We start from the raw sequence: 13,669 nt of genomic DNA on the forward strand, positions 1-13,669 counted from the left end.
GCTAAAAGTACATGAGCGTGACAGAGTTTTGAGCAGTATTTGGTTAAACCACCTCAATTTAGGTCTTGGAGGCATACATAGGCCCTGTCTAGATTCATCCTCCCCAGGGAGCTCCCACACAGGGAGGAAGCTCCCTCTCCTAGTGGAGTGGCTTCATGTCAGCTCAAGGCTGGCACCCACACCTGACCTGAGCACTGCTAGTGGTGTGCAAGTCTCTAGTCCCGTCTTCTGAATATACCCTGGATATACATGATAGCCTGTCTCCAGTCCTGTCTGCAGTCCTGTGTCCTGAGTGGATCCAGAGCCTGACTGACCACCGTGCTCCATCTGGGACTGGTAATAGACCCTGTCCCGAGCATCCTGCTCTGCCCTCCCTACCTCTCACTGCATGACGAGGTGAGGTGAGGGCACTGCCTCTGCCTGGGGTTGCCAGGCATCTCAATAAGCCAGTAATCATGAGGACACAAAGACAGGTCATAACAATATTGAATAGCCAACAGCAAGTCCAGAGAAATCCAAGACTGATGACAATGAAAGTACATAGTTAGCCCATTTATTCAACAGTGGTTGAGTCTCACTGTGTGAAAAATAAATAAATAAATAAATAAAATGCATGAAGCAAACTCCAAAGATGTTCCTATGGTGAAAACCCAGCTCGTCTCTGAGCTTGTAGAAATCTTTCCCTCTGCTGAATGAATGCTGACAACCATGCATATGCTTCAGAAATAAAATGGAGGAGTCATTTCCTGAAAACTCTTCTCTCTCTAGCTCATTTTGTTTGGACCCACTAAATGTCAACAATAAACTGTTACACACTCAAACTGCTTGATGCTCTTCAGGGAGGATTTCATTGCCTTCTCTAACCCTACCAAAAGAATAGTTTAACTTCTTAGCACTACTTTTGCCTGAGGCACAGAAAGGAAGATCATTTTATGATGCAAGTAAAAAGTTCAATTTATCCTGGGGGTATACTCCTGACTATGCCTTGCACATTGTATGTGTAGACTCTTTAAATAAATAGGCCCATGATTTATTTCAAATGAAATTTGTCACCACCAGGTAAGTAACATTAACTGAAGAGAAAACTCGTTGAGTCAAAAGTGACAAATAAGCAGACTGAAAATACTCATTTAGAAATTCAGCAAGATAATTGAAATATATATATATATATATATATATACACACAAAAACACCCTCCCCCATGCTATTTTTGCATACAGCTGTTTTCTTTTTACAAGATGACCAGCACTGTCTCACAGGTCAAATGAATATAGCACATATGAAGCTGATAAACATCATTCTCCAGGGACAGTTCAAGATCTTGGGAACTGCAAAGACTACAAGATGAAAAAAGTAGGTCCTGTTTGTCCTAACAACCACCACTACCTGATTTAAACTCACCCTAAGCTTGCAATCCTGGTGCAATTTTTAATTATTTTTTTTTCTCACTAGACAGGTTCCTTCAGTATCCCACCAGTGAAAAAAATCTACACAGTTTTCCCACAGAATGGGTACCAAAGAAAGAAATCATTTGGTACCAGCAACTAAATATTCCTCATAGCATCAATTTAGTAAGTAGCCTCATGCCTATCACCAGTGAATTTCTGCTGTATTCCACATAGTGTGAACTGCTCATTAAAGCAAATCCCTTTTATTTGTTTGCCAGCAGGCAATGATTACCTGGACTGGTGCTAAGACTTTCACTGGTTCACTAGATCTCATCAGCAATCCTCTTGCTTCTACTAATGCTTCCCCTAAGTCTAAAAGGCAATAACTTCCTGTTTATAAAGAGATCTAATGATGTGGCATAAGCTTGTCTTTCACTAACTAATAAGTTTAGGACTAAAAAAATAAATTAAGTTGGTGTCCTATGTTTTGAAATTGATGAAGAGTTGTTGACCGCTGTGACACCCTTTCTATTCACCTTAGTCTACAAATCTGTGTTGTAGGTGCTTTGCACTGCTGAAGAGCAAAACAAATAGTTTCACAAGATATTTTCACTGCCTCAGAATCTTCTCAAAGACCTGAATGTTTACTGCCAATTTATCAGGATTCAAAACAGATACCATCTGCCTAGTCCTTCTGAAGGTATTATTTTTTTTCCCAATTTCCTTTCAGGTGTTCAGTCTGTATATGGTGATGTGTTTTTCAGCCCTCAGGTAATAGCCCCTGCAAAGGGGACCTTCTGGTGGAGCAGCATACAGAGATTCTTTCTCATTCATTTCTGAGTTTAGAGGTCATGTATCCTCTAATTCTTGATCCTTGATGGTCAAGATAATGTCTTTATACATTCTTCTTTAGGTAATTGAAACTAATTTTATTTTTTCACCTATCACTTTTACAGTGATATGTTCTAAAATAAACAGGAAGAATTAGAAAAGGCTTCACAAAATGGCATTGTCTTCATCATAATCAAGGGATTAATTCAGAAAAAGCAAAAGTCAATAAATTATAATAGAAAATCCACATTCTTCTTTGTATCCTATCACAAATAATTAGTTTATACTAGAATGGAAAGACAGTTAACAACATTTAGCAGATAGAGTAGTATTTTTGAAATATCATAGTAAAAAGTTTGCTAATCTTTTGTGAGGTGCTCCATGGAAATTGATAAAAACAGCTATAAGATTTGTGCTATGAGGTCTGTGTCTGTAGACATAATTGAGGTCTGTATTATAAATTTTAGCATTTTTTCATGCTTTCTCTTTAAATTATATTGAAAGACTTTGCCTGGGCTAATTATTTTAAAATAATTTTCTCCTGTCCGACTTCTATAAACCCTCGTAATTCTAAAAACCATCCTGTCATGTTTATTGAGCTGAAAGAAAAATGGATCCTCTTAGATCATTAGAGAGACCCTTCCATAATTGCAACAGTCCCCCTGAAAATACAAAAAGTTACAGAAATGGTCTTGACAGAGATGGAAGGGAAAGAATGATTTTAGTTTGCTGAACTTGTGGATAAGAAAGTACAAGCAAATCTTTTTTTTTTTTTAATCAGAAAAATATTATAATGTGTGAGCTCTTGAGGTCTGTTGGGAGATAGGGCAGATGGCCTTGTGATCAGAAAGTGACACTTTTTTCTAGAGTAAATTGATAGTCTGCTTTCTAGCCTTCTCCACTTTAAATGAAAGAAGAGGGATGAATGCATAACATGAAACTTAATGAATGCAGTGCCACTGAGGTGCTTTTTTAGTTCGATATAGTGCAGCTAGAATACCTCTGATAGAAGTATAAGCATTTTTTTCCGAAAAGGCAAAGGTTCAGTCATAGAACCAGAGATTAAAACAAACAAACAAACACACATTATTTTAAAAGCTGGCTATGTCAATGTAAAGGACCTTAATGATTTTGCTTAGAATCTGTTAAAGAAACAATTTATGTGGACCATTTTTATACTATTTGCAAGATTCTACTTATGCTTTCCAATCCCACCAGCCTAGTAAGTAGATAGGCCTATTATAAATAAACTGTTTTGTTTGTTTGATTGTTTGTTACTATATGTGTTGATTTCAGCCAATTGCTTTTCTTGCCTTTCTATTTTTCCTTTGTAATTTGCATACATTAAATAAATAAATAAAAACACAATGCATAACAATGTTAAATGAGGGCCAGGTTGTTGTTATGACCATTATGATTTAGCCATTTGGATGACCTCAATTTCATCAGATGCAATTACTTGTTGGTTGGATTCATCTCTATTTTTGCAACTGTTTTCAGCATGAAAAATAAGATGATTTATTTATCAGCAATTTATATGTAGAATTTTATCTCCTTTATAGACTTTTAACTTAAAATTGAGATGGCATAATATGCAATTTGATTTGACATGACTTTCCTTGGTCACCAAGTGTGGTCAGAAAAATACAGATTTTTTTTTAAATATAATAAAATGTTATAATCAAGTATTTCTGTCTTGCCTATTTACCTATTTCCAATGTGTCTGCCATGAGATGGCATCTGGGTGGATCTATTTTGAACAACATTTGACATGAGTCACTAAGGCGTTCAGAAGTGGAAGAAAAATTAAAAAAAAAAAAAAAAGATTTTCAGCTTATTTTGACCAGCTTGTTTCCTAGTTTTATTGGAAATCAACTTGACAAAGAGGCTAGAAATAGAAAATCTTAAATCCTCCTCCTCTGTCTTACAGACTAAAAGAGATATACAAGACTCCCAATTCCTGTGTCACCTGGGACAAGGCAGAGAAGGATGGCCAAAGGCAATCCTTAGAAATAGTTTTTCATGATACTGTCAAAAGCTAAATGCAGAAATCTCTTGGAGTAAAGAAGGGAAAGCCTCTGCTAGGTCATGGCTATGAAGTGTGACATCCCAAGGCATTATGCATACTTTTACAAAGTTCAGTTTTAGTTTGACATGAAATCCAATCCCTGCATTTCAAAATGGTAGAAATTTACCATTTGAGTTACATCACAAAATCTGCCAAAGCCTGCTTCAGAACCAGTATGATATATTCATTTTAAGGTCACTATAAAAGTGAGAGCTCAGAGAAAATACAAGTTGGGTGTGTTTTTTTATCCAGTTTAAAGTAGTTCTAATCAAAGTGTTTGATTTGTTTCATTAAGATGGAAAAGAACGCTTTCAGCCTTTCAACTTGTGTAGAATTCCAGATAGAATATAATAATATCTCAACAGCTCATTGGTCTACCATTCTAAAGGCTTTTTCCCTTCCCTTCCCTTCCCTTCCCTTCCCTTCCCTTCCCTTCCCTTCCCTTCCCTTCCCTTCCCTTCCCTTCCCTTCCCTTCCCTTCCCTTCCCTTCCCTTCCCTTCCCTTCCCTTCCCTTCCCTTCCCTTCCCTTCCCTTCCCTTCCCTTCCCTTCCCTTCCCTTCCCTTCCCTTCCCTTCCCTTCCCTTCCCTTCTCTCCCTTTCTTTTCCTTTCCTTCCTCTTTCCTCCCTTTCCTCAAATATTTTTTGAATAAGAAATTGATTTTGGAAAAAGTTGATGAAGAATTCATGTTGTGTTTTTTTTTTTCTGTCTGTTGGCTGTATGAATTTAAGGCCTGATACAAAATTTGCCATTATTGACAAAAAATGGAAAAAAAATAGTTTATTTTAGACCAGCCTCCCAGTTACAGAACTACTCCCAGCTCCTTTTACCCTCTCTCTTGCAAGCAGCAGCAATCATTCTAACAATATATCTGAAAAAAAAAGTCACTTATAAAAAAGACACTTTTAGTTTCTTAATATTTTTTATGTTATCCTATTTCACATCCTCTTTAAAATAAGTGAGGTTGTATTACGGATCAGTGGACCATCACTCCAGGCTATCCATCTCATATAATCAGTGATAATTTAAAGAGAATAATTTCTGTGTTCCCCTTTCAGTTTACAGCCTTTCAATCATGCAAAGCAGTTCGGTAATAAATAAATAAATAAAACTTTCACATAGTTATAGTAGGAAAAAAAAAACCTGTTTGAAGTCCAAGTAATCAGACTTATAACTAAGATTAATAATTGAGGGGTGGGGGTGGGGGAAGCAGTCTAAACGGAGGGCGTTGAAGGGAGAAAATGGGGGAAGTTTCTGCCGCGGCGGCTGCCGAGCGCTGTGCTCTGCTGCCACCTTGGCCGCGCCGCGGGACGTGCAGGCGGCGCTCCTGCCTGCGGGACCGCGGGCGGGCGGGTCTGGCCAGGCTGTCACCCCATGTCACCCGTTGTTAGGAACAGGATGACTACAGGCAACCTGTAAATAGTCCGCCTTTTTTTTTTTTTAAAGTATTTTTTATTATGTTTTAGGGGGTGGGATGTTCTTCTAAGGAGGTTTATTCGCCTGTCACGCTTTAATTCGAAGTTCAGAAATGTGGGAGAGCGAGCAGTCAGTTTTTTTTTTTTTTTTTTTTCCTACCCCTTTGCTTATTACAGGATTTTTCATCCTTGGCCAGTCTTAACACCTTCAATAAAGATAGAACTCAGATCCTCCTCCACACGCACCGTGTCTGCCTCTGTGTCCTTCCACACTGTGTGACCAGGGGGGCTCTGGTAGGAGCTCTGAGTGCTCCATCCCACCTCGAGGCTCTCAGTGGCGTTCAGCTGCAGTTAGAGCATCCTCCCCATCCTCCCCCCCCCCCTTTTTTTTTTTTTTTGGTGGGGGGGGCGGAGGGGAGAAGACAGGGAAGCGTGACAGTCATCACAACTTACTGAAAAGATATATATATGAATATTAGAAAGCCAATGGAGTTCGTTGATTTCCTTTTGTCCTCTCTACAACTTCGCATTACAGCGCTACAGCGTTGTCTTGACATCAGGCTCCGAGCTGGTGGTACTGAGTTTGGAAAGCTTTCGTGCACTTCATTTCATCTTTGAATTGCACTTTTTTTTTTTTTCTTCATTTTAAGGCTTTCTTCTGCTTTTTTTTGCTTTTCTCATCGTTCTGACTTGCTGGAGTTTGGTGGTGGTAAATATTTCCTTTGACTACAAAGTGCATGTGTGAAAAAGACTTTTTTTTTTTTTTTTCTCCGTGGAAATATGCTGCTTGCTCCTTTCTCTGCTGTTATTAGTAACCTGTAAACGAGATGAATCCGAGGGTCTGAGTGAAATAGCACTTTCAGATATGTACTTTTAGCCACATCAAGCTGAGGAAAGTGCAGCAGCTCTGTATACGCTCATGTGAGAGGTTTCCATACGCCGCATGTGACAGTTTCCACACCAGACTCGGTGACAAAGTAGGGACGGCAGGTGAGTCCCCATGAGATCTGCTTTGCCGAGAGGATTTTTTCCAGTCCCTAACCGCAGAGGAGCAGTACTCAGCTCTCCAACTGCTCCCCAGAGTTGGCGGTTCTGATTTGTTTCAATTGAAAATCATCGAGAATCGAAAATGACACGTAATAAAACGTCCCCAGCCCCGCGGCCGCCTGTGCTGCGGCTGCTCGCGAGTACGCGCACCCCCGTGCGCTGAGGTCCCGGTGCCCGTGCGACAGAAGGGGCTGCAAAGGGTTAAGCCGCCGGCTTGCTTGCTAGGCAAAGTTTGAGGAAGAATATGTCTGAGGCTGGGCACGCCGCAGCCCCGCGCTTGAAATCTGTCGCCCTCACTTAGGAGCTCAGCATCTCTGGTTGTCACCGGTGAATAATGATCACACGGCGATAAGATCGCTCGGTGGCGTTGCGCCGGAGCCGCCGGGGGAAAGAGAAGAAAGGAAATTACGAGGCATTTAACCGCTGCAGCGGGGTGTTCCTCGGAGTCATCGGTGGGTGTCAGGGTCAAGTGACCGGCTGGACAGCTGCTTGGAAAGTAAATTTCCTTCCTCCTTTCCTTGAGAGAAACCTTGGGGTGATGGTGATCATTGGCAGCTATGGAAAGGAAAGACCTTGGTGGTGATCCTTAAAACAATACCATGCCGGAGCCCAGCTGTTCTGCCACTTTCTCCCCTTTCAACCTGCCGGACCCGGTGGGCTTTGGGTGATCGACCGAGGAGGAGCCACCTCCGCGGGAGCAGGTAAAGGCTCGCTGATTCTCTGTGGATTGACAGGGTCTCGCTTTGACCAAAGTGTGCCCTGAACACCTTTCTTTCCCTAATTTGAAGTGTGGGCTGGATGAGGGGCAGAGGCAGGGAGGGGGACAGGCGCAATTCCGCCGAACCTCTCGGAGCCCGTGGGGCAGAAGTTTTTCGTATTTCCACTTTCCTCCGTGACCGGGGGGAACAGGGGGGTAGAAATGCCTGTGGTCAACAAAGATCTGCTTTGCCTTACGTGTTAGCGACAGGTTGGTAATATCGGGGACGCGGAGAAGGGACGGGTGGAGAGAGGATGAAGAAGACTTAGAGGAAATTTTCAGGAGAAAATGCACCGGCTTTCCATCAGCTTCAGGAAAGAGCTATAAATCATGTGTAAATAAGTGCTTTGAAAAGTATGTAGAGCTTTAATAAAAGAAGAGACGAGAAAAAAAAAAAAAAAAGACACGTCTTGAAAAAGTCAAAAAGGACCCAGAACAACCTTGAAAAAGGTTGTTCTTTCAGCTTTGGACCCTACAGGGCTTCTGCTCCTTTTCATCCCTCGGGACCAGCTGGGAGCTGCAGGCAGAGATTCGAATTGAGAGCAGCCGCGGCTCTTTGACGGGAGCAGCAGAGGCTGGCCCCGCGGCTCTGCACCGCGCCAGACCCGCTCTCCCCGAGCAGCCCAGCCCCGCGGAGCTGCCGAGAGCCCGGGGGCTCCATCCGCAGGGGAGGCTAGAGCAGACCCTGGCTCCGAGGTAGCAATGCCGCCGGGGGGGGAGAGGGGAGCGGGGTCTCCCCCTCAGCTCCTCGCCCCTCGCCGGGCTACCTGCACTCCCCCTTCCGAGCCCCCCCATCACGCCCCGCATCCGCGTAGGTGAGGGCACGGAGGGACTCGGCTCGGGGCTACGGACCGCGGGGGCTCCGCCAGACCCCCCCCCGCAGGGCCTGGGGCGGGTGCGGGGGCCGGCAGCACCGCGCCCGGGGCTGCCCCGCGCCCGGGCTCCTCGGCAGGGCTCGTTGAGCTTTGGAGGCGTGAATAATTCAGCCCTCCCCAAGCGAAGGGCGAAGGAGGTGCGGAGACAATGGCGAGTGATTCAGCTCCCGAGGTAGGGCTGAGCTGCACATGCAAGCCAGTGCGCAGCCAGGGGTGAGGGGGAAGCAAACCCCGAGGCATTTCAGTTGCCTTTTCTGTTTCCTCGACACATGGCATTGATCAGCTCGCCTCTTCTCTCCTCCATCCCTCCCCAGCCCCTCTCTTAAAGTAACTCGCAGCCAAAGCCGTATCGCCCATTTTCTTTACTAATGGAGGAGTTTGAGGCAAATTCTCATCTCTTCGCACACTCCACGTCCTACCTTGCCGGCCGCATCCTATCGCTCAGGTGCTTCTCGGCATTAAATAATCTTGCTTTTACCTGGGCTTGTCAGGACAAGGCAGCAGCTTACTAGGGACCTGGGCGGCGGGGGAAGGGTTACCCCGAAACAAGCGCAGATAACCCGGGATGCACACACACACACACACACTGCAAGTGCTGCAGAAGGGATTAGTACGGGGGCGTTGTTAGCGCTTTGGGGCAAAAGGTGGTTTCTCCAGTGGTTTTAAAATCTTTCTGACTGATCATGGAAATCAGATGGAATGCTGAAGGAGGTCCGTCTCTTCCCTGAGGGCTGGACTTTCTTTTATTCTGTGTTCTGTTTATTCCGTGCTGCTATTACCCACCTAAAAGTTAGCAGGGGGGAAGGAGAGGGATAGAAGGGGAGGGGGGAGAGGCGGGCTTGGCGGCGGCTGCACATGAAATATCGCCATGTTGGAGCAGAGCACGACTGTAACTATCGCTAGCGAGGGCATCTCCGGGTTAGGACTGCAGCTGGGGGAGTTCTTCTGCTCGCTCCCCCCCCTTCCCTTCCCACACCCCCACGGACCCCGCGGGCAGCGGGGCCCGGTTAGCCCCTCCCGCACCTTCCTTGCGCGGGCAGCCCCGGCCCGCAGGGTGTCCGGGGGCTGCGCACCCCCCGGGCAGCACCCCCCGCCGGTTTCTGTTCCCCGCTTGTGGGGTAGGGGGGCGATGCCGAAGGGCTGGAGCTCGCTACACTGCCGTCAGCAAGCAATGGGTTAAGAGTGGGAGGGAAAAAAAAAAAAAAGGAAAGGAAAAGAGAAAACCTAGCCTGACTTTGCCTCTTGGAAAGCTTTAGGTTGCAGCCCTGCCTTCCAAGCATTCTTTAAACTAGAAATGTGGGAGGGACTCCAGGAAAGAGAGAGAGAGAGAGATGGCTATCAACTGAATTCATTACTGTAAACATCTCCCTGGGGTGTCAGGCAGGGAGGAAAAAAAGGCACGACTTACATTAGCAGGGAATAGTCAGATCTGAGGCATCATTACTGCAAAGATCAGCCTGCAATCCCGGCTGAAGGCTGGCGCAGGACTTGGAGAGAGCCAGCCACACGCACTCACACACATACTCACATATGTGTCCGATGCCACCTCCGACTTCCAAGGGTCCTGGGTCTCCGTGCCAGCTCCTCATGTGATCCTGTGATCCTCTCACCGTTTCCAGAGGACAGAGAGAGAAAAGAGAAAGAAAGCAACCCCAAGACCGGGCGTACTCGTGTCCCCCCCTTTTTTTTTTCTCCATTTTTTTTTCCTTTTTTTTTTTTTTTTTTTTTTTTTTGCCGGAGAAGGAGGAGCGGCGGGGAAAAGAGGAGCGAACCGAGGCGAGAAAGTGCGTTGGGGATGCCAGAGCCGCGGGCTGCGCGCCGGAGGAGGAGGTGGCGGAGAAGGGGGGAGGACGATGCCGCTGCCTCGTAAGGGCGGAGGAAGGCGCGGGAGGCGCGGGGGCCGCTCCGGTGCGGCGGCGGCGGCCGGCGGGGAGCGGGGCCCTCGGGGCCGGCCGGGAGCGGCGCTCGGCGGCCGCGGCGGGCGGCGGCCACCGGCCAGGAGCGGCGGCAAAGTTTTGGTTTGGGGGGCCAGAGGCGCGCAGGGGGATTATGATCGGTGCCGGCGAGGGATTCCCAGACACTGCCAGGTACAGTCGGGATTTCATTTCTCTTTTCCTTCCCGGTAATCCTAGCCTCGGGCGGTTTAAAGACCCGGTGCCCTTTGCCTTCTCGAAGTTGAGGAGCCGGGGTCAGGTCGTGTGGCAGAAATGCCGCCTCGATACAGCCCCGTCCGTGCCTGCGAGAGTGCGGCACCAGGCACAGGCACGCACAAATTTATGAATGGCAAGTGCTCGCAGGGGCCGCGGGTGATTTTACGCCAGCGGGCGCGTTAGGAGCGGGTCTCGGAGCTCGCAGCCGCAGCGGGGTCCCGGGTCCCCGGCCCCATTTCAGCGCCGAGGGGAGTCTGCCCAAAGCAGCCCCCAGCCCGCTGCCCCCCGGACAGGGGAGCCGAGCACTCCTCCTGCTACAGGAGAACCGTCAGAGCGCGTGTACGAGCACGATCATTGACACGATCTGGGAGGTGGTTTTGAGAAACGGGAACTTTAAAAAACGAGGCTTGCTCGGAGGAGGCAGTCGGCTCAGCTGGCAAGTGTGAAGAGATGGAAAAAACGGGGAGAGCAGGGAGCTGCGCCCGGGGGGAGGATTCAGCAGCAGCAGCGGCCTCTGGAGCGGGGGGCTGGTGGTGAGTGGGTGGGGGCGAGGTGGCTCGGAACTCCTAACTACAAAGGAGTCCCTCGCAGACCTGCCGAGTTGGACGGGGATCTCTGGCAAAGCAACAACAAATATTGCGGGGGAGACGGGGAGGGGGAGGGGAAGAGCGAACAGAAAAACAGATCGCCAAAAGAAGTCAAACAGCTGAAAAGACCTCTGTCTTGAGAGCATGAGATGAAATCCCATGAAAGATAAAGAAATCAGCAGCAAAGTATGAGAGTAAGGGTCTCCACCTTCTTTTCGTAGTGGGAATCAGTCAACAGGAGCTTTTAATTAATTTTAATGGATGAAATCTGTTTTAAGGCTTACAATAAGCTAATAAATCCAAGGCACAAATCCGTGTAAATTCCTGTACCGTGTGTGGAAGGTACTGATTAGATTTCTTCAGACGCTTTTTTTTTTTTTTTTCCAATGCAGAGCTCAGCAGAATAGAAAGGTAGAGGTTCCTTGCATGAGAAGCAGGAAAAGACACTAAAGCAAGTCAGACCTCTGTCTCACATACAGATGTGTGCGCACACACACATGCACACACGCGCACACACACAGGCGCACAAAAAGAGGGTGTGTGTTAAAGAGCGGTTTATTTACTGCATCATACTTCAGTGCTTGCAGGGAAATTAAACCAGTTTAAAGGTTGAGATTGATCACTACGTGGGTTAAAACAAAACAAAAACCAAACTTCCATGGGCTGCATTCATCACTTCTTTCACTGACATTGTCTTTCTCCAAGAGCACCTTTATACAATCGTATTTGCAGAAGCAGTTCATGAATTGGTTTCAGAAATACATGGTTTTTGGAAGGGGGGAAAAATTACCCTGGCATTTTTTTGGAAAACATTTAAAAGGTACTGTACCTATACCCCTACCCACTCTTTTCTTCCTTTAAAGAGTCAGTGTATGCAGTGTTATCACTGGGACTTAATCTTTGCATAATCGAAACGATACAACAGGTGCTATTCAAAAGTCAACATTTCTAAGTGACAAAAGTGATGTTAAAATGTTAATACTGATCTTGTTTCCGAAAATGATGTGAGACATGCAATTGCAAACATCATTACCATTTGTAGGAGATTTGCTATTTAAAGTGCTGTTCTCTGTCCTGATAAGATGGCTAGGCAGTTAAAAGTAAGAGAGTGCAGGCCTGGAGTACTGTAGGTGAAGCAAGTCAGAGTACTGTGTAAATACAGCGTCTGTAAAACTACCTGTGACTAGAACAGTCGTCAGTGTTTTCCCAAAGTTCCAGGCTGTAGCAAGAAGTGGTGCTGGAATGCACCCAGCGTTCTTAAAAGATTCGCTCCTTACACACACATACACCCTATATTTTGTATAAGATGTTATCTGTGTTTGGCTTTGAGAGTCTGGATCTAATTTAAGCCACTGTTACAAGTCACATTTATATCCTGGCCTGCTTGATAGTTTGATTTAGGATGTAGACATATCTCCTTTGCGGAACCCTACACCCTCCCAGTTGGAATCTGCATTACATAGGCTATGGTTTTCTCCAAGAATCAAGAATGTGCTTGGCTTTAACTGTTTAAAATAGCAGCATCCAAAATGTAGGATGTCATTAGGGCTGACTTTCCTACCCTTCCAGTGGAAAAGAAGGAGAGACATGGTTTTAGCAAGTGAAGAAAACAAAAAGGAGTTCAAACAAACGTCTCTATCAGGCTTTTCCTGTACTGCACTTTCTATTTAAAGGTCTAGAAAGAAGGCACACTTAAGATAATACTGTTTCCAGGAAGGTGAGAACTTTATTTCTTAATCATTTCTGCTGCCTCTTTAATCTCAAAATGAGTTCATTTTTCACTAGATTACTTTCATATAACTTTCAGGCTTTTACCAGACTGATTCAAATCCAGTCCATTAGTGACCTCTATCTGTGAGAAGTGTATAGTCAGCGGTGTTTTTTCCCTTTTTCTTCTCCGCTGTGGGTTGGAAACACAGGCTATGAATCATTTTAGTCTTTTATACCTGCATCTAACTTGTCAGGTTGTCAATGTCATATCTGTTATTGACTGTGATTTCCTACTAATTTAATAAGGAAAACAGGAAAAACAAACTCTAGTTCCAAATGTGCATCAAGAACTTGAAAACAACCTAAATTACAGACAGCTATTCCAATGTTAATGAACATTTGCTAAAAGTCAGAAAAACTTAAAGAGTACAGTGGTATTGAACATCAATAATAAAGGAAGTGCATTTATGTTAGTCTGATGGTTTAATACTTACTTTAAAGCCGGCTGACTGTATGTGAAATTTTATTGTCCCTGAGTGCTTACATAATAACTGAAACTTGAGACAAACACTCTGACCAGATATGCTATAAGTAGACTTTATAGTAGCAGGGTGTTTAAAAAATGTGAAAAAAAAAATCCAGCTGTGTCTATATTAAGAATACATGTCAGAGATCAAGGAAAAGGGGGTCTTTATAAACAGATGGTCTCTTTTAGGGGATTATTAAACCCAGCTTCCCAATACTAATTTGTCTCTTGTTTATATCCACAGCTATATTCCGTGTTTTAGTTAGTGATTGTAAATGGCAGTTGAGGACTTGACCAGCAATATCTTTGGGTAGGT

The 13,669-nt window shown here is 45.2% G+C and overlaps 1 protein-coding gene across 10 annotated transcripts in view; it reads left to right on the forward strand.

The window, feature by feature from the left end:
• The first annotated feature begins 6,084 nt into the window (after window positions 1-6,084).
• Window positions 6,085-13,669, forward strand: part of FLRT2 (fibronectin leucine rich transmembrane protein 2) — a 77,090-nt gene continuing 69,505 nt past the window's right edge. For 2 of the 10 annotated variants that reach the window (XM_080593702.1, XM_080593705.1), the window contains exons 1-2: window positions 10,267-10,467; window positions 13,598-13,663. The gene's annotated coding sequence lies outside the window, so the exon portion shown is untranslated. The other 8 variants (XM_080593698.1, XM_080593703.1, XM_080593700.1 and 5 more) reach the window with 8 other exon arrangements.

This window comes from Anser brachyrhynchus (assembly GCF_964034855.1).
Source record: "Anser brachyrhynchus genome assembly, chromosome: 5".
NCBI lineage: Eukaryota > Metazoa > Chordata > Aves > Anseriformes > Anatidae > Anser > Anser brachyrhynchus.